Consider the following 22,046-nt stretch of genomic DNA (forward strand, 5'->3'; position numbering starts at 1 on the left):
TTAGATGCATATCTCACATCGTAAATTTTGACAATTTGAATGATAATCGTACTTAAAAGACTTCTCATATGAGTAGTTTTTGTGTCGTTTACAGTTACGCTTAATTTGACAGTCGCTCAAAAAAAAATCACGTCGGGTTTTCCGAAATGATTGGCGCAACGTAGAACGGTTATTCCTAAATGGTTACCATCATTTTGCGGATAATTGCGTATTTCACTCATAGATGGCTTCAGTTGAATTTTTAGGTTTGCAGACGTAGCACAGACGTAAAACACATTTTGTTATTTGATAGTTGGCAATTCAGTTGTCAATCAGTAAAAAAAGTATTTTGAAAAAGTTATGTCCTGTTTATGGTGACGAAGCCTTAAAAGAACGACAGTGTCAAAATTGGTTTGCCAAATTTCGTTCTGGTGATTTTTCACTCAAAGATGAAAAACGCTCTGGTCCTCCAGTTGATGCAATAACCGATTCGGATCGTCACAGTACAACACGTGAGATTGCAGAGAAGCTTCATGTATCCAATACATGCATTGGAAATCACTTAAAACAACCTGGATATGTTCAAAAACTCGATATATGGGCTCCTCACGAACTGAAAGAAACTCATTTTACGTATCCAATACATGCATTGGAAATCACTTAAAACAACCTGGCTATGTTCAAAAACTCGATATATGGGCTCCTCACGAACTGAAAGAAACTCATTTAACGCAACGTATTAACAGCTGCGATTTGCTAAAGAAACGTAATGAAAATGATCCATTTTTAAAACGACTGATAACTGGCGATGAAAAATCGGTTGTTTACAACAATATCAAGCGGAAAAGATCGTGGAACAGGCCAGGTGAACCAACTCAAACAACATCAAAGGCTGATATTCATCAAAAGAAGATTTCGTTATCAGTTTGGTGGGATTACAATGGAATTGTCTACTTTGAACTCTTACCACCCAACCGAACGATCCATTCTGATGGCTACATTGAACAGTTAACGAAATTAAACAATGCAGTTGAAGAAAACCGGCCCGAATTGACAAATCGAAAAAGTATTGTATTCCATCATGACAATGCCAGGCCACACACATCTTTAGCCACTCGGCAAAAATTATTGGAGCTTGGATGGGATGTTTTACCACATCCACCATATAGTCCTGTACTTGCACTATCTGATTACTTTTTGTTTCGATCTTTACAAAACTCCTTGAATGGTAAAAATTTCAATAATGATGATGATGTCAAACCGTACCTCAGTTTTTTGCCAATAAAAACCAGAATTTTTATGAACGTGGGATTATGATGCTGCCAATTTGTCGAGAGAGCTTACTGAGCAAACTTTTTATTATTAAATCATGACTCGTAATTTAGTGAATAAGGTACAGAGATCAGCGGAATCAACAATATGTGGCGTCATGAATACCATGCCATCCATGACTTTGGATATCATATTACATCTGCACCCTTAGATCTCTTCTGCAAATAATCAGCGAGCTATTCCGCTTTAAGGCTCAGTGCGAGCTCACATTCAACCATCTTAGACTCCTATACGGATATACCCTGTGATTGTGATTATCATCCTCCCATCCTCTGCTTCGAAAGGAATTTCTTAATGAAAATCCCTTCTAGACTGGAATGGCTTGAAGAAGATCCATCACCCAACACGCCCGTTAAAATGGACACCGGTGTAGGATCAGGGTTATTTTGCGAAAAGCTTTTTATCAGTGAATCCTTTAAACTACCGGATCACTGTAGTGTTTTTTAAGCGGAAATAAACGCTATTCATGAAGCCTTGAAATGGTGGTTAGAGATAAACAGAATATCATTAACAGATATCTGCATTCTATCAAGCATTGGAAGCATTCCATATAACATTAAGCAGTGTCTTACATTAACGCCAATCTCTTAATGAGATGGCCAAACAATATCGTATTATCTTATGCTGGGTTCCAGGCCACAGAGATATACCAGGGAACTGTAGGGCTTGCCAACTTGCAAGAGAAGGTACCTGCATGCCAAACATAAGTAATTTTATGGGGGTACCTCTCGCAAGTTGTAAGCTTCTTATTAAGGACGCACTAATCAGTTCTGTAAATCACAAAAAAAATTACGTCTGTCCTAGAATATTATAAAATTGAGTAGACAAATTAGGACCTTAGTAGAAGTTTGAGACTTGGATTTATATGGGTTTTGCAGGATAGTGAACGAAATTTTAATAAATAATAAGACACAAATAAGTTGACAAAACTTGTCAATAATCTCCTATGCTTAAGTTATTTAACGTACTATACGTAAGGCGGCGCAAAATTAATCATCCAATTTTGTTTTTGAATGACTTTGTCCAAAAATAAAACAGTGATTTTGAGTGATGTAAATCTTTATTTTTACCTTTAAGCGCTCCATTGCTTCTCCATTGCCAATTGCAAAATTGTTTTCATCTTTCGATTGGGTGATTAATTTTGCGCCACCTTGTATATCAGCATTTCTGATAAAAATCACACACATTAAGCACGTGAGCTAGAGAAAATTTATGCGTAACCGTAAAAACCCGTACTTCTTGGCATCATAGTTTCTTACTGAATAACCAACCACCCCATACTAAAAAATACTGGGATGGTTTTTTGTATAATTTTATGTGGGTCTAATTGTGCGTACCAACTAGCAACAGAAATGTGACATTGGCGCGTGTTTTAAGTATAGGTTTTGGGTTAAGATTATGTTTGGTCTGACTTGTGTCAAGTTCAGTATACAAAAATCGCCAAGCTGAAATGTCATTTCCTAACCAGTTTGGTTATAAAATTCCATTTGATATTTTTTTGTAAATTAAAAGTTTAAAATTAACTTTAAACTTAAAAACTACAATTAACATTAAACTTAAAAAAATGTAGTATTCAAATAAAATAAAAAATGCCAACAAAATTACAACAATATTACCTTGAAGGTCATTCTAGTTACCTGCCGAATTTGCAAGCATTCAATGCAGTCGAACAATTCTATACTATGTAACCATACCAAACAAAATTGTCTGTCAGCGTGCCAGTACAACAAATTTGAACATAGAAGCGCAAACATTCGTAAAGCGAATTTTCATACGAAAGCATTCTGTGAATTTGTGCGCACACACACACACATACTTACGTAATTGACAGCACTAACGGGATTGTAATTGAAGACCACCACGCCATTCTCTTCACCCACCGGCCGTGGCTTTAATTCGTGTCCCGTCGGTTGATTGTAGGATTCCGGTTGCGTTGGTACATAGGGTATATGGGCGATGCGCTCCTCGATGACCTGCACAAAGATAAGAAGAAAAACAAACAAAAAATAAATTAATTATTAAATGCAAACAGATATGTGAGTATTTATATGTAAAAAAAAATATGTAATTACTTTTTCTGTTGTATCTATTTAATTTTAATAGATTTTGATTAATAGCACAAGTTAATGTTAAGTGATTGAGGGTAATTTGTTTATGTGAGCACCGAGGAATTTGCCACATTTGCCAAGCAAAATTTGTATTTTGAAAATTTTCGCACATAAAAAATTACATTTATTTCGTTTTGTGATCGCACATTTTCAAATGTGGCCATTAATTATATTTGCTGTTGGCGGAATAGAGTCGCACACACACGCGAGTGCATGGCTTCGTAATTTGTGAATATGAAAATTTATAATTGCTGACTACCGACATATATGAGGGGAGTTCAAAAAGTGCGTGGCATGAAGTTCAACTTAAATTTGAAATTATGTTGCCCTTGCGACATATTCTCCTCTTGATTTCAATCGTTAAAGCAAAATTTGTTTACTTAGGATACAGAAATCGCGAACTCCAGTTCAGCATTATTAGTAATTTTTTTCTACCGAATATATTTTTGCGTTTTAGAAAATAAATAATATTTAAAGAAGCTAAATTTGGACAATGCGTAGGTTGATTGAGAGAATTGAGAACAAACGCAATATAGGGCAAAAGAGCGCCCTCATTTTGTCTTAAAGGCATCTTTTAGTTTTCTGAAAGCATAGCTTAGCATTCTCTCTTACTATTTGCACCTTTTCTTTGTAATAACACTAAGTGGGGCAAAATTAACCACCTCATCGGAAGATTTATAATTTTTGCAAATAAGGTCGTGCGTCAATCATATTTGGTACTTGAGCGCCATACAGGTGCAGTACACAAACAGACAAGTGATGGAGCGGTCAAAATAATGCCTTAAACAAAATAATGCCTCAAAACCAAATTGGATGATTAACAACTTGTCAATCTCCAAGGGCACTAAACTACGAATATTCGGCTCATGTGTAAAGGCAGTATTGTTGTACGGAAGCGAAACATGGCTGGTCTCTAACACCATCACATAGAGGCTACAATCTTTCGTCAACAAATGCCTCCGCATCATCTGCAGAATATTCTGGCCAAACGCCATCAGTAACGACGCACTGTGGAGATTAGCGAATGATAAACCCATCCTATGGCAAATCAAACGCAAAAAGTGGCGATGGATAGGTCACACATTGAGAAAACCACCAGAGGTCGCGGTCGACCCAAGGCCACTTCGCGAAGGTCGATGTTGCACGAACTAGCAGAAGCCGACATCACATGGGACGGTGCAAAAACAACAACACAGAACCGTGTACGATGGAAGAGTCTTGTCGAGGCCCAACGCTCCCGAGAGGAGTGAACAAGGAAAAACAAAACCAACTTGTCAATATAACAATTAATATATAAAATACCTGGGGTGTTCAAAAACAAGTAATCCACCCCCCGTTTGTGACATCTTGAACTATCTAAGCGGTGCTGCCCTTTTTTGTAGCACTGCATGGCTCCTGTCGTGACAGGTTTAAGTAATGAACCCAAGTTTCGGGTTCTGTGGTAAAAATACGGTTCATAAACTCATTCCTGTTCTAGCAACAATGATTCAAAAACTCATGAATATTTTCCGATAATATCTACGATACGGCCACGGCCGCTGTAGTCGGGTTTGTGCGTAACTACCTCTCGGAAGTGCACAGGTTCGAATCTCCAGGCATTAAGCATCAAACGATAAAAAAGTGTTGTCTAATACCGCTCGCTTCTCTGCAGAGGCAATGTCAAACCCCCGAGTGTATTTCTGCCATGCAAAAGCTGTTCTTAATAAAAAAAAACTCATTTTTCTATTGAGTTAGAAGATCTCAGCGCTTGAACATGAGCGATCTCATAAAGTATTTGTGCAGTTTATATTGGTTTTATGAGGAATCAGGACACGTTTCTCATCCGCACTGTAGACCTGGTGTGTCCTACAACAGCTACGACCTAGATTAATGTAGCCTTTAATCGTACATCTTCCAGAACAAATTTCTTATCCAAAAACGAGACGGCCAACTTGAGTGTTGATCGTTCTCAACTAAGTCTCTACATTGGTTGAATGTACTAAGCCACTTATCAATTTTTGATTTTCCTGAGCAAGACTCCGTAAACAAATTACTTATTTTCCATCATGAACTGTACTGCTTTTCCTTGCTTAGTGAGAGACTTTGTAAGGTGATGAGCGCACTCAATTTTCTCCTTAGTTGATGGCTTCTATCTGATTTACTTGTTTATCCAGCGATATCGTAAAGATTGTTAAATCGAATAAACTCAAACGTTTAGTATAAACAGAATAAACTCGTTGCGGCAACGTCGTTGGGCGGATTAATGGATGATATTATATTTGTCGCAATACCGAATTTCGCCCAATTAAATTGAACTAAAGCTCAATTCCCAATCAAAAGCGAAAATATGAATCCCCAAATGTTTCGATTAATTCAAATTATCGAAGTCTTATTGGGTCGGCGAACAGCCAGTAGTCGGTAGCAGCCAAATCTGGCGAATGCGGTGGATGTGGGAGCAAATTAAACGTTGCACCCACTTTCAACAGAGCTTTCTCATAGTTAAATGCTCCTGCAGTATAAAGCCAACAGGTTCTTTAGGATGTAAGCTAACTCACGCAACTTCCCTTTTCGATCATTCATTATTTTTATGTTTTCTGGTGTTACCGCCTCATTTGGATATCCACGACGCAGTGTGTGCATCAACGCTGTCCCTACGAGCAGTACCAGTTTGAAATCAGCAAACCATCGTTTTATTATTGTTTCTGATGGAGCGGAGTCCCCATAACACTTTTCAAGCCATTGCTTTGCTGGAATGGTATTTTTTCCCATCAAGAAGCGGTGTACGTTTAAAACATGATTTTCTTTTTGATCCATTGTTTTGAAAATAACAAAAGTAGCGTCACTCTTAGTACAATAACTCACAAACTAATGAATAGAATATCATGAAATTGAACAGCTGCCTTTTTGAAAGCGGGGAGCCGCGGTAATAGTGCAGACACACCAAATTTAGCGAAGTTCTCAACCATCTGTGCGATCCTTCTGATAGAAAAATGTGAAACACAGATGGCGCTCCAAGGCGTTGTTCCTAAGCAACGACAGGTGGGCATTCCCACTATCTAGGACCGGTAGCGGTAGGCTAATCACCTATCCTGCCAGAAATCAAATAGATTAACGACACCAACGCAAGACAAGTCTTGTCCAGGCCCTATGCTCCCGAGAGGAGTGAACAAGGAAGAAAAACTAATTGAAAAATGTGCTAGGCCCGGGACTTTTCAGCCATGTTTTTATTGCGAAGAAGATTCGATTCCCATGGCAGCCGGTTCTATGTTACCGGAGTGACTCGGGTTTTTCCCGACCAAGGGCTGCCGCAAAATCAAAAATAAATCTATAATCTCCCATATACTGGTTTTAATTTTGACAGCGAACTTTGCTCCGACGAAATTCGATCAGTGAAATGATTCTGTTTATATCATTAAAAGTGTAGTTGTCCTGAGTCGTCAAGTAGTGCTAAGTAGAAAAAACTACATCTCTCCTTTTCAATTACTTTATTCTGCGAACTTTTTAAACTCCCCTCGTACGTACCTAACATACATATATATGTATATGTTAAACGCCACACAAATATTGTATCTAATTGTTCATTTGCATTTTGTATAATTGTATATCTACTAACAAAAGACATGACCTCATATGTCTACTCGAATTTTCATCCAAAATTTCACATTTTCAAATTTGCTTGATTTTAATATAATTTAAAACCTTCGCTAAATAGAACACGCACACCTACACACACACAGACACTCCCTAACGCAAAACGTGCAAAATTCACATAGCGAGCAATTAAAATTTGCGTTGTGGCAAAATTTGTTATTGCTCTCGGCATGATTGCCTTTGCGGAATTATTCAACGAGTATTCGTATAATTTGATTTGAAGCTTTTCGTGCATTCATTTTTGCATATTCTGCATAATTTATATAATTCATATTACGCCTTCACATTCACGCTCACGCAATGCACTGACTTGACTAGTCCAGAAGAGCACTTATTGTGCGCACATCCTTACAGTTACTTTGAGTAAGTATGCATATTAAATAGTTGAAAGGTTCTTGCCACACGATTTTCTTTTTCTTGCAGCGCTTTCAACGAAGTGTCAGATTCAGCACCAACGCCACTATCTAACTGTTGAGTGCAGTCCCTGTAGGAAAATGTAATGGTGTTAATTGCCGCCCCCTTGTTTAAGGGTTTGGAGGACGTCTCAAAAGCGGATCTCCTAGCGCTGCTTAGATTCGTCAGGAGCGCTGACATCCTACTTGATGTCTACTTTCGATATTCATAGAGGTCGGTCTCCATCTGGTATCGCTAGGGACCAAAAGGACCTAACCTAATCTAATTGCCGCCCTGGTCCAAAATATTTCTAGTACGCCCTGCATCTCTTTTCCAGTTTCTTTGGTTCCTTTTCGAACCAATTCTTCTTTAGCTTTAAGTAAATTCTGTACAGTTCGGTTTATGAAACTTTGGCAAAAAAGAAAGACAAATAGACAAATGTGGAAAGTGAAATATTAAGAAAAAATTTCGATGATGCCATATTGCGCCCATTTTTTGCTAGTGAAAATCTACCTGCTTACGTACTAGTTTACTTTTGACGAACTTTATTTCACGAATTCAAATTTTCCCTGCAGCGCTGCTTCGCTGTATGGTTGCCTAGTGGTTGCCTTGTGCCAGAGTGGCGGGCATTCATTGTCGATTGGTGCTCGAGTGAAGTGCCGCACTTGGTGAGCTTGGGCTTCCTTAAGCGCTCAGCAATCAGCTTTTCTGAATGCTTTAACGCCCATCTTAGCCTCGGAATTTCCTTAGTATCCCTTTTAAATGCTTCAAGGAGCCTATGCACAAATATATTTTTTTGACGAAATACGCTATTTTGTGTTTTTTTGTAAATAACTTAGAACTTTCCAACTAAATTTAAATGTACATATGAACATATATGAAGGAATTTATGTTATTGTAAATTGTACGTTTGAATTTAAATGCGACAGCGAAATTATAAATTATGTTGTGTGGTTTCTTATATCCTGCCCTGGCTACATGTTCGAGGCAATACTCAGTAATAGAAAATAAGTTTCATACCAAAACGAGTTAGAATTCTCACGTGAAGCCCAAGGGCTTGTGACTATTAAGCCTTGTTTCACTCTTCTGCACAATTCTAGAGAGATTGCACTGCATATACACACTCGGCAGAAGGTAATTCCGAGTAATCCATCCAACTGCCAATATGCCTAATCGAAGGCAGCTTTGTGAAAACATCACTCCAACAAATAGTTACCAGAACTGAAAGGGCTCTGGCCTTTAAGTAATTGGTGCTAGAACTCAAAGGGCTCTGGCCTTTAAGAAAGTGCTAGCTGTATTACTCGATAGATTTAAGCTCCGGGCAGTATTTCGTCAAATTTGTAGAATTTGTTCTTTGTTAGGAGTTCTACAGCGCGCAGACCAATAGAAGATGCACCACAGAGCCCTCTTGTGACATAAAGAGACAAGTTTCGTTTAAAAGAAATGAGTACAGAACTAGATCCCTTGTCAATATACAGGTAGACCGCCCTTCCATTAATACGCTGTTTGGTATCATCTCCGGTTACTGTCTAAAGGGAAAACATGGGCAACGTATGGGCTTTCTCTCAAATGACTTCTGTCCCAGCTGGTGGAATGAGTAGGAGGTGGAGAGCGTTGAACACTTCCTCTGTCACTGTCCCGCTTTTGCCGGAATACGATATCGCGGTCTAAACTCTTACATTTTTTGGATGTCTATCAGATTAGAAATCAGCAGTCATCCAAAGTATTTTATCATCTATCCGAGCGACAAAGTGGTTTCACCACATTGCAAATTAGAGTAGAAAATTGAGCCCAAGCTAGTAGTATCACAACGCGTCTACAGGCCTAAGTGAGGCCCCTCTACATTCGTATGAAGCAGTAGATGGCAACCACCGTAACTTAACCTAACCTAGGAGAACAATACACTCGGAAATGGGAGTTTTCTTTATCTTTGCACATACCATCCCATGGTTGAATATTCGCTCAGCGCTTTGAAATCTGGCGTTCACCCTCTTCCTGCGATAATAGAGTTGAGGCTGCTATTGGTTACGTTGAACAACTTTACCAGACCGCTTATTCCAAACACGTCAGACCTTAGGTGAATTAGTACAGAACGACTTGAGTTTTGTGTGAATCTGTTGCAAGTTTAAATGCCAATCCGAGAAAAGTCGTTTTGATACTCTTCACCGGAAAAACTAAAATTCTCCACTTCCAACATCCATTGTTAAGTGAAATAACTCAGAAAACTCTCGAAATTAGTGAAGTACTTCGGCATTGCCTTGGATAGGAACCTAATCTGATAGCGGAATGTGCAGAAACGATTCAGAGAGACCATCATTGCCCTATACGCGAATGAGGCTGCGGCAGGTAAAAGTCTTATTTCAAGCCCGAGCAGTAATATGCTCTATATTCTTCCACGGAGTTCCAGTCTGATTGACATTCGTAGGTCAGTCTACAGTAAAGACTAGGCTAACTGAGGTACAAAGAACAGAGTGATTGCTTTATTTTCAATGGCGACATAAGTTCTCGCTACCTCTCTTAATTATCTGTCGGTCGTGTTGTATGGAAAACTCCAGATTAGCTGTAATACAGTCCGGTCTAATGCTGCAAAAACTTTGGAAATCCAGAAATTGGGGCACGCCAAATTACTCGACGACTACCTAGCAATTTTCAGCCCGGACTCTCATTTTCTGAAACTGCTTGTTGACCTCCGAGAATGAATGGGACGCTAAGTTAGTACTGGCTCTGAACACTAACTCCACATTAATTTACACCGACGGTTCGAAAGTAAAAGAAAAGGTCAATGTCAGAAAGGGAAGCTTCCGGTTAATGAACACAAAAACCAAATTTTTCGTGAAATTTTTTTTGATAAGGAAGCAAAATGCTCGAAAAATGCATAAATAACTCCCAAGCCGACAGTCTGCTTGAAAACTGTTACGGACACTTTGAATAGAAAATTTTATTATTTTTAATTTCATAAAAAATAGATTTAAAATCGACTGACTATGTTTTGAGATAAAGTCATTTGAAATAAAAAATTAAATTATTCGCTTTTATTCAAAACACAAAAATTTTAAATTTTTCTATAACGCGAAATCTGTCCCAATTTCGCAACATTTCAATTCATACTTGGTTTTAGAGGCAAACTCTACATAAGAATTGACTGTGAATTAATGCTAGTCAGACATTTGAGTTTTGTAATTTGTAAACTTTTGCCATTTTCATATGCCATAAAGCAATTTGGTATCAAATCTCAAAGACAAAAGAGCAAGAAAAAAATCCTTGGATGTAAAAATAGGCCGAAATATTTTAGACTTATTCGTTCATCAATTGTCATTTTATTTTTGCACATTTTTGCTGTTTTCGCTCATATTTTATATACGCATGAATGTACTCCGTAGTTGCACCGACAAACTCTAACAGCAGCTAAATCTTTGTTTATTTGTTGTCCGTGGGACTTCCGTTTTATGATTATTTGTCATGCGACTAAAGTGAGAATGACTATGACTACCAAGGCTAACAAAAAGTTTACTTTGGGGTCGCCACATCTTTTACACGAATTGCCACAAGCGCAAAAGTATCGCAAAACAAATAAACATAATCCGTGCAGTGTAGGCAGAGAATTCGAGTGAGCAGAGCAGAGTAGGAAATTATACGAAGAATACACAGTGGGTGCATATTATAGCTATGTAATAGGGCGGGTCGTATTTTTTTTCGAACTCGTTTTTAGCAGATTCGGATTTTATATGAAATTCTAAGAAAAACATTCTACTATAGCGTAGTTTAGGTAAGCCAGTTTGCTTTTCTAAGACAAGACACTCGGTGGCCCTTAGGCCCATTGTGATACCTAAATTTGATTTCAATCCCCTAACTACACCACTTAACACCACTGAGATCTTTTTGAGATGGTAACTAGTCCCTACAGTGAGACACTGGCTCATGAAAGACTTGGTCGCAGATATGCGGCAAGTTTTTATTGTGGATTTGGTGGCCCAAAACAAACAACAACATGTAGCTTTTGGGTGAATTGTAAGCAGTTACTCATCTCGACTGAAATAAATCAGTGGAAATGGAGGTGGATTGGTCATACTCTTCGAAAGGATCCCACAGAAATATGTAGGCAAGCACTCGATTGGAACCCACAAGGCAGTAGAAAAAAAGGACGCCCTAAGTATACTTGTAAGAGAACTCCCAAAAAAGATCTTAAGGTTGCAGGGAAATCTTTTTACGAAGTCAAGGTCTACGCGAAGGATCGCGACTGTTGGAAGCGCTTTGTAGAGGCCCTATCTCCCGTAAGGGGGAAAGTCTTCAAAGAAATAATAGCCAAGATATTTGGTACAGCTTCTTTAAAGTGCAGAACATTCATAGAAGAGTTTTTGTACCGACTCAATTTCTTTTTCATCTCCACAACTACTACAGAAGTCATTGTGAGGTACACTCACTCTGCTGGCTAGCGTGCTAATGGCGCAGTGACCCTTTATAACACCTGTAGGGCATCTGTTGAATTCAAGCTGACATTTTGATGTTTTAAGATTCAGTTTTGGCTAGAGTGCTTTGGACAGCATGCAGTTAGTAGGCAGTGACCATCTTCTATTGGGTTCCGCGATTACCATCAAGTCAATCGCAGTGTATTGGAAGAATTCTTATGTCCTTTACCACTCGCTGGAAGTCAAGCTCAGAGCCTTTCCTTGCACACGCATCAGCTCTTTCATTTCCCTGCTCTCCAGAGTGGCCGAGGACCCAAGAAAGTGTGATGTTGTCTTTTTTGGATAAGCGAGAGCGAACTCCTGCATGCTTTAACACATCTTGAATTGATGCGCGTTGAGGCAAGTGCCTTGATCTCTGTTTGACTATCAACAAAAATGGTAAGGTTTACTGGAGGTAACACCCCAGTCCTATAATTTTTGTTGCTTTAGCGTAGCTCTACAGTCAATTTCGAGCCCCTCAATCATTAAAAGAAGCTATCTTTAAGTAATACGAAATTGATATGAGGGTTACTATCTATATATGTAACTTTTTTAAATAAAAAATAGGAGTTGGCAATTTTTTGGTATGAGGAATTTATTTTTGATACTAATTTTTTATTGAAAGAACCTCAAGGTGGCGGTACAAAGTGTTTAGTATGTAATTATACGTAATATTTATTACTTATATAATAAGATAAATTATTGTATGGAATTTCTTTCTATGCAAATCAAATTAAATCTTTTAAAAAACCAAAAAAACAGATAGAATTTAACAATACTTCAAAAATTTATTTTAAGATTTTTTTTGTAACCCTAATTTTTTTTTATCTTTATTTTTAATTAAAACCGTATTTACAATTATTTTGAATTTAGATTCCTTAGATTTTAGATCCTTTTTACCTTCAACAAATGGTGTATTTTTTTGCTTTCGATTTTCATTGCCTTGATTCCCTATCGATTTTTTTATTATATTAGTTAAAGGAAACTTCTTTTAATATTTGCGAGCTCGAAATTGATTTTGAGAGAGCTATGCTCCAAGGCCTGTGTTTTTTAGAGTCAAATGTAGAATCCAAATTTACTCGGAACAATGTCAAGAAAAATCATTCCATACGAATTTGTACACCCTACTAAACATATACATACATACGAGTAGATATTTGTTGCTAGAGCGTCATTGCTTTTCAACGACAATTTCGTGCTCTTATCAGCTTGGCGTTATTGTCGTACTTTTTATGATTACTTTCAGTTTGCGCCTACTATTTTGCCACTTTTCCTAACATCAACCTCAACACTTGGTCAAATGGAGAAATTCTTCATGGCATTATAACTTGGTTGTCTTTGGTCATTTGTGTTATTATGTAAATTGTTATTATTGCAGTTATTCTTTTTCTTGTTACTCGTGACTGGAACTACTTATTATTCCAAGAGTTATTTCAAAGTTATGCCGCGTTGCTAGGCTCATTCGTATGTCCATTCAGTACTTATAACTCCTGTGGACTGATGTAATAAATATATTGTCTTACAGATATCTTTTCTGCTGCTTCCTTTCTTTGTCCGTACCGTCAATGTAGTTGGGATAGCATTAAACAGCGAACGAATGTTGGGTGTCGGAAGTTGCGCACTCACAGCGTCTTCGGTTTCATCTTTCTTTTCCATCATTCTACGCGCTAACACTTTCTCCTCCTCCTCTTCCTCGTCTTTAGGCTAAGCCTGTCAAGATGCGCGTAATAATTTGCGTTGAAAGGTAATGGAGGTTAAATGATAAAATAGAAATGAATGAAAATAAAAATGGCGTAGCAGATCTCCTGGGTTCTGGTTGTTGGAAGGATAAGAAAAGTGACCTCAAATAATTTTATGTGCAAATGTATTCATGAACAATAAATTAATGGAAAAAGTTGTTCATCTGTATTAGTGGTTTACTGGTCATCAAATGAGATTGCTGTGAGAATAACTTAGATGTAACTTTGATTATGCTGAAATTAATAATAAATTTTTTCATTATCTTCGGACACTCATGTGGAAAAGATGTGCGTTTGCTTTATTCTTCATTGAATAAGTGATTTCACTGCGAACGTCACACAGAATCTATTATGGCCGTCCCTCGGCAGCAATTATTAATCTGTTAATGAATTTTTGAAATAAAAAAGTTTTTTCACTAACACAAGTTAACGTTCGCAGGCTACATTATTGTGTATATGTATAGAGCCAAGTACTTGTGGGGCTACTTTGCAGCACATAACAAATTTTAGATGATGCTGGATATAAAATTCCGTCAAGATGCATGCGTCATGTTAGTATACATGCTACATGTAGGAATATACTCGTACAAGGTGGCGCAAAATTAATCACCGCATTGGAAGATTTATAATTTTTCCAAATGGCGTCGTACATCAATCTTATTTGACACTTGTGAACTTGGTCAAAATAAAATAATTGTTTTTTTAAATATTTAGTAAAAAAGTTATTAAAAAAAATGGATTCTTATTTTTGCGCCACCATAAACAACATCACTCAAAATAAAGGAATGCTTACATAAATGTGCGATATACTCGTATGTATAGTTTATTGAAAATAAGGTAGTGAGTCGAAGTAAAAACTACTGCGATTTTAGCCTCATAGACAACATTTATTTTTTTCTCGAATAATTTGACTCAATAGAGTCAACAGTTTCTGAACACATACTGCTTATACATATTTAAATAATTGGCGCGTACACATTTGTTAGGTCTTTGACCGAATTCCTCCTGGTATTTATGGTGGGAGTCTTGATGTTGTTCCACAGTTTTAAGCCGACTCTGAACGGCAGATATTTTTATGAGGAACTTTTGCCTGGCAGAAATACACTCGGAGTTTGCCATTGCTTGCCGAGGGACGACCGCTATTAGAAATAAAAATAGAACAAGTTTGCTTTCATTTTGCTGTTTCATGCACGGAGATTCGAACCTACGCACTACCGAATAGTAGTGACACACCAACACATTCGGCTATGGCGACCGCAGCACGTTTTACTTCACATAATATTTTTATTTATTAATTAATTGAAAAGTAACATTAAGATTATTATTCTACAATGAAAAAAACAAAACGCCCACTAACCAAGACGTACTTCCTTCCTTCCTTAATTGGCGCGATAACCGCTTACGCGATTTTGGCCGAGCTTAACAAAGCGCGCCAGTCGTTTCTCTCTCGTGCTAACCGGCGCCAATTGGACACACCAAGTGAAGCCAAGTCCTTCTCCACCTGATCTTTCCAACGCAGAGGAGGCCTTCCTCTTCCTCTGCTACCACCAGCTGGTACCGCATCGAATACTTTCAAAGCCGGAGCGTTTGAATCCATTCGGACGACATGACCCTGCCAAGGAAGCCGCTGGATCTTTATTCGCTGCGCTATGTCTATGTCGTCGTAAAGCTCATACAGCTCATCGTTCCATCGCCTGCGATATTCGCCATTGCCAACGTGCAAAGGTCCAAAAACCTTACGCAGAATCTTTCTCTCGAACACTCCAAGCGTCGCTTCATCGGATGTTGTCATCGTCCAAGCTTCTGCGCCATAAGTTAGGACGGGCATGATGAGAGTATTGTAGAGTGTTAGTTTTGTTCGTCGAGAGAGGTCTTTACTGCTCAGTTGCCTACTTAGTCCAAAGTAGCACTTGTTGGCAAGAGAGATTCTACGTTGGATTTCAAGGCTGGCATTGTTATCGGTGTTAATGCTGGTTCCTAAATAAACGAAGTCTTTTACAACCTCGAAATTATAACTGTCTACAGTGACGTGGGTGCCGATACGCGAGTGCGCCGACTGTTTGTTTGAAGACAGGAGGTACTTCGTTTTGTCCTCGTTCACCACCAAACCCATTCGCTTTGTCTCTTTATCCAGTTTGGAGAAGGCAGAACTAACAGCGCGGTTGTTAAGGCCGATGATATCAATATCATCGGCATACGCCAACAATTGTACGCTCTTACAAAATATTGTGCCTGAGCGATTAAGTTCTGCGGCTCGTACGATGCTCTCCAACATCAGGTTAAAGAAGTCACACGACAGCGAGTCACCCTGTCTGAAACCTCGTTTGGTATCAAACGGCTCGGAGAGGTCCTTCCCAATTCTGACGGCGCTGCTGGTGTTGAGCAACGTCATCTTACATAGCCGTATTAGTTTTGCGGGGATACCAAATTCAGACATAGCGGCATACAGGTAACTCCTTTCCGTACTGTCGAATGCAGCTTTGAAGTCGACGAAAAGATGGTGTGTGTCGATTCTCCTTTCATGGGTCTTTTCCAAGATTTGGCGTATTGTGAATATTTGGTCGATGGTAGACTTTCCAGGTCTGAAGCCACACTGATAAGGTCCAATCAGCTGGTTGACGGTGGGCTTCAGCCTTTCACACAATACGCTCGCTAGAACCTTATAGGCGATATTTAGAAGACTAATCCCGCGGTAATTGGCACAAATTGCAGGATCGCCCTTCTTATGGATTGGGCAGAGCATACTTAAATTCCAATCGGCAGGCATGCTTTCATCCGACCATATTTTGCATAGGAGCTGATGCATGCACCTTACCAGCTCTTCGCCGCCATGTTTGAATAGCTCAGCCGGCAGTCCGTCGGCGCCCGCGGCTTTGTTGTTCTTTAGCCGCGTTATCGCTATTCTCACCTCGTCATGGTCGGGTAACGGAACGACAATTCCGTCGTCAACGATTGGGGTATCGGGATCTTCACATTCTCTATGACATGCGCAGCTGTCACCGTTTAACAGGTTCGAGAAGTGTTTTCCTTCCATAATTTAAGATTGCTCTGTACGTCAGTCACCAGATCGCCGTCTTTGTTCTTACAGGACAACGCCCCGGTCTTAAAACCTTCTGTAAGCCGCCGAACTTTCTGGTAGAATTTTCGGGCGTTGTTCCTATTGGCCAGCATCTCAAGCTCCTCGCACTCACGTATTTCGGCCTCTCGTTTCTTCTGTCGGATAATACGTCTCTCTTCCTTTTTCAGCTCTCTGTAGCGATCCCACATGGCTCGCGTTGCGCCCGATCGCAGCGTGGCTCTATAGGCGGCATCTTTTCTTTCGGCGGCAGCATGACATTCCTCGTCGTACCAATTGTTTTTTCGGGCTCGCCGGAATCCGATTTCTTCTTCGGCGGCGGTACGTAGGGAACGAGAAATGTTGCTCCATTGCTCGCGCATGCCGGTGTGTTGGGCAGTGCTCTCCGAGAGCAGGAGTGAGAGTCGAGTGGCGAATCTTCTGGCTGTCTGTTGTGATTGCAGCTTCTCGATGTCGAACATTCTTTGCGTAGGTAGATGTACGTTTTTTGCTGCACAGAGGCGTGTGCGCAGTTTGGCTGCAACAAGGTAATGATCCGAGTCGATGTTGGCTCCTCGGATCGTATGTACATCTAATACACTAGAAGCGTGTCTTCCATCTATCACAACATGATCGATCTGGTTTCGCGTTTTTCGATCAGGAGACAGCCAGGTAGCTTGGTGTATCTTTTTATGCTGGAATCTGGTGCTGCAGACTACCATGTTTCGGGCCCCGGCGAAGTCGATCAGCCTCTGTCCGTTACCGGATGTTTCGTTGTGCAGGCTGAATTTTCCGACTGTGGGACCAAAAATTCCCTCCTTGCCCACCCTGGCGTTGAAGTCGCCAAGCACGATTTTAATGTCGTGGCGGGGGCAGCGCTCATAGGAACGTTCCAAGCGCTCATAGAAAGAATCCTTGGTCGCATCGTCCTTCTCTTCCGTCGGGGCGTGGGCGCAAATTAGCGAGATGTTAAAAAATCGCGCTTTGATGCGGATTATTGCGAGACGCTCGTCCACCGGAGTGAACGACAGTACTTGGCGACGAAGTCTCTCTCCCACAACAAATCCGACACCGAATTTGCGCTCCTTTACATGGCAGCTGTAGTAGACGTCGCAAGGTCCTATGTTTTTCTTACCTTGCCCCGTCCATCGCATCTCTTGGATGGCAGTGATGTCAGCCTTTACTCTCACGAGGACATCAACCAGCCGGGCAGAGGCACCTTCCCCATTAAGGGACCGGACATTCCAGGTGCATGCCCTCAAATCGTATTCCTTATTTCGTTTGCAGGGGTCGTCATCAGTGTTGGAAGTTCTCATCCGAGGCTTTGTTGCTGTTTTCATTGGGGGGGCTTTTTAAGTGGCGGGTCCCAAACCCAGCGCACAACCAGCTATGCTGGGATGCTTCGCCTTCTCACTTTAGCTCACTCCCGGACGGGTGTTCGGAAGCTAACCAGAGGATACGTGGGCTAATCCCGGACGTTGTGAGCTGCTTGGACCATATGTAGAAGAATCGTCCTGGCCACTCCCAAGTGAATGGCGATCAGTAACTTTCCCCACTTGCGTGGACTTCTACACATGGAACCATCCTCCCCAAGACGTACTACTCTTCACATAATATATTGAATAATTTTCCTCTTAGAATATTCGCATGTAGATCAAGGAGAAGAAGATTAATTCGGATTAAAAAGTGTTGAAATTTTAATGAAAATTTGTAGACATTTCTTTTCATTTGCACAGAGTTTGTGGTTATAAGGTTTGAGTGGGAGTATTATTTATAAAAAATTAATGTAAATTAAAAAACAAAAGAAAAGTAGTGAGAATTGGTAAAAATATTTTGCTTCCACAGTTTTGCGGGCTGTATTTACTTTATGTAAGAAAAAAGGAATATATTTGAACTGTGTGCATTCTTCGTTTTTGTTTTAAGAACTTCTTTTTGTGTGACAATAAAGAACCTTTCTTGTTTTTTTAGGAAACTTAAAAAATTCGTCAAACTCCTGCCTAATGTACTTAAATTATTTGACCGCAGCAGAAATTTTAAAATTTTGATATGTTTGTTTGTTTTTGCTCGTAATATTCTCTAATACTTGAAAAAACTAAATACAAAAAAGATTAAGGTGTAGTTAACATATTCAAACATTTCCATGTGTGGGACAGCTTATCTCAATCCCACGCGTACCGTGTTGAAAATTTTAAACTGCATTTTTGGAGTCGAAACTTTAACTGTATTTATATAAGTGCAATATATTTAAAATTATATTCTGCATGGATATACTTATAGACTTTTATTGATATATATATATATATAGGTTTTTTAATAAATAAATTTCGGATGAGTTTTTTTTTTTAATTTTTAACTTTCTTAATAATGCGCCGCTTACTTAGCGTACTCAATTCAACAGTCGAAATAAATTTTTTTTTCTTCACTATACATAAACAACTTTGCATTGCTTCACTATTTCTAGAAGGATCCCCTGCTTCTGCTGTTCTCTCTTTTTCTTTTAAATTAGAAGGCAAAATCGCCACACATGCGCTGCCATGGTGCCCAGCACTGATTCATAAGAGGCATAAACAACTGGGTAAACATATTTTACCAAATGAGGAAATTAAACCCGATAAAATAGGACAAATACTAAAATTTATTGAGGAAGTTGGACTCAGAGAAACACAATAGATCTTTCAGGTCGCAGTTCTAAACTCCCTCAAAATAATAAATAAGAACAATGACAAAAAAAAAAAAGAATTGCAGGTGCATGGGTCCAGCCGTGCGTCTTTCAAAAAATAAAAACTGCTTCGAATAAAAGCTCTGCGCTCGCCATTTTCTTATATACTATGTACTTTGAAAAAAAAAATTAAAAAAGTAGTAATAGTAATAACAAAAAAATAAATAAAAATAACAATAACGGCGATCACCGGTGACCTCACGGCGCTACAAAAAAAACTTAGTGCCGGTCACCGGTGACCCCCATGGCATTCAATAGTACATATCATGGCACAAATAAAAGACGTTTTCAGAGTTTTAAATTATTTTATTGCGTTACCGGGATTTTTTTTTTAAATGCTTATTTTTCCCGCCAATATAAATTAAATTAAACCCCACAAACTATTGATGCAGGGGAAAAGTGTTTAAAAAGTGATGTGAGAGCTATTATTATTTCTGTCGATTGTCGTATTAGTGGTGCGTTAAGCGTAGGCTACTTTTTTAAAAAATCAAGAAAATGTAAACAAAAAAATTTCAAAATTTTACCATCCATTTTTTTTTTATTTATTTTTAGTACTCATCAGTAATATCAAAGAGTAAAAACAGTATTTTTTTAATTTATTCAACATTTAAAAAGTTATTAGGTATCCTAACAACCGCAGAGCTCTTCATACTGATTACAAGAGCCAATAAAAAAATTCAGTCAGCGACGAATTTATAATTTAAGTTCAGACAAAAATAGGCCTTCATTTAGTTTGAATGATGCTATATTTGACTTGCCGTATAGGGAGTGTTAGAATGCAACTCTGTACATTACCAAATGTCAAAATTCTGAATGTAGCATCAATAAAAATTACTTACTCGCCCTTTCTTCTTCCAAGGGTACACAAAAAATAAGTTGAATTACGGAGTTATAACGAAACGTGCGTGTGTTTCGTACTTGGAAGAGTTACACAGATTGTTATTATTGGTTTCGTAGTGTCTGGTCCAAATGTCTGGTTAGTGCCTTCTTCAGCGATAGCCTTTGCCTTTGGGTAGATATAACTAAATTTGTTTCGTAAAAGTAGAACCGGCTGTCATGGGAACATAACTAATTTGCCTTAGTCCACTTAAGGCCTCGTGCTACGATCTACAGGTTTATAGTTTAACTTTTTATCATTAAGCACTTACAGCAGATTGAAGAAATTGTGACATTTTGCTATCGAAATAAAATAATTAACTGTGCAAGGTAAAAATTGTTTAACGCTGCTTCGTGATTTAATGTTAGTTTCTCTCTGTACGCCACCAGAGTTAGTCACGAGTCTCTAATAGCTGTTACAGAGTAGTTTATATTATTCTGATCTGTTTACCACACGTTTACGCGTAACACTTGGGCCCGAGTTTCGTCGAGCGCAATGTCACAGATTGGTATCGCATGCGCGACTTTTCTCGATGATTTCCCCGATTTGATCAACAATTTCGAAGATTAGCGTGCCACAAAACGAATCGTTGCGGTGATCGCATCATCCTACTTTTCACCTTGGTCGAAGTGGCACCGAAGAATGTATACAATTTTCTCTCTTGTTACCTTTATTTTGGAGCACTGTATTGCACAACTGGCTTCGCCTAACTAAAAAACTGTCAAAGAATTCTTTTTGAAGCGCAATGCTTGAGCCTTAAATTTTCGTTTAGTACGACCCGATCCCATGTATACTCGTATGTCCTGAGCTCTATGGCTTCCTAAAGATAAATATATCCAGCGGAAAACATTCAGCGCGTTTTTCTTCACATAATTTGTCATTAACCGATATTTTATAAGCAAATAAGACATTTCACTATTACCAGTACTTGATACTTGCATAACATCCATCGCTTCTGATAGTCAAGGCCAAAGTTAGCGTGAATTAGTTGCTTTTCTAGCTATCGCTTGACTAAGGACGTTAATGATGAAGCTTGTGGCGTCTGGTACGGCATGTCACATGCACCACACATTAATTAAATGTGGTGAATTTGCGTCTAATTAATTTATGCGCTTCCCTTTCCCGTTAGCACGAGTACATGCCGTAATTATTAGCAGTGGAAGGAGCAGGCACATAACCAGTCGACAGCTGAAGAAGGGGAATGGCATAGAGAGGATGGCACATTTGTTGATGGAGCAAATGGTTTGTTAATTTTGTTCGTGCTCACGGCTCAGCACTTATAAATAGAGCAAGCAAGCACTGCTATATATAGACATAGTAGTCTTTTAGATAAGCTGGGTATAAGTAAGCTTACTGTGCACTTCACTGCGCTACCTCCTCTGAACAGTCTAATATTATGACATCGTCAGGTAACTGGGAAGAGTTTATCTGCACATAATGACAGAAAGCAGTATAAATCTTCTCATTTTATGGTTGCTTTTTCGAACAAACAAACAAATATACATACCTATATTTGTGTAGTGTTGATTGTGCAAGTTAGAGTACATAGTCGTGCATATACGAGTATATGTAGTTAATATACTGCTGAGTAGGGCATACACTGGGCAGCATAATTGGAGGCAAGGCGGGGGTTTTTTTTTTTTAATATTTACAATGTTTTTCGAGTTGAAAACTTTTTTTCTTTAAATAAATGAAAGTGTCTAACTTTATACAAAATTAACAAAAAATCATAAAAATTTTGTCTAAATTTTAAACTTTTTGATCTGAGT

General features: G+C 38.8%; 1 protein-coding gene across 11 annotated transcripts in view; it reads left to right on the plus strand.

Moving 5' to 3' along the window:
• The window catches only part of LOC128858012 (glutamine-dependent NAD(+) synthetase), a 275,347-nt gene that overhangs the window by 56,266 nt on the left and 197,035 nt on the right, over positions 1 to 22,046 (plus strand). The gene's annotated exons all lie outside the window — the stretch shown is intronic.

Source organism: Anastrepha ludens, chromosome 3 (genome assembly GCF_028408465.1).
Source record: "Anastrepha ludens isolate Willacy chromosome 3, idAnaLude1.1, whole genome shotgun sequence".
Classification (NCBI taxonomy): Eukaryota; Metazoa; Arthropoda; class Insecta; order Diptera; family Tephritidae; genus Anastrepha; species Anastrepha ludens.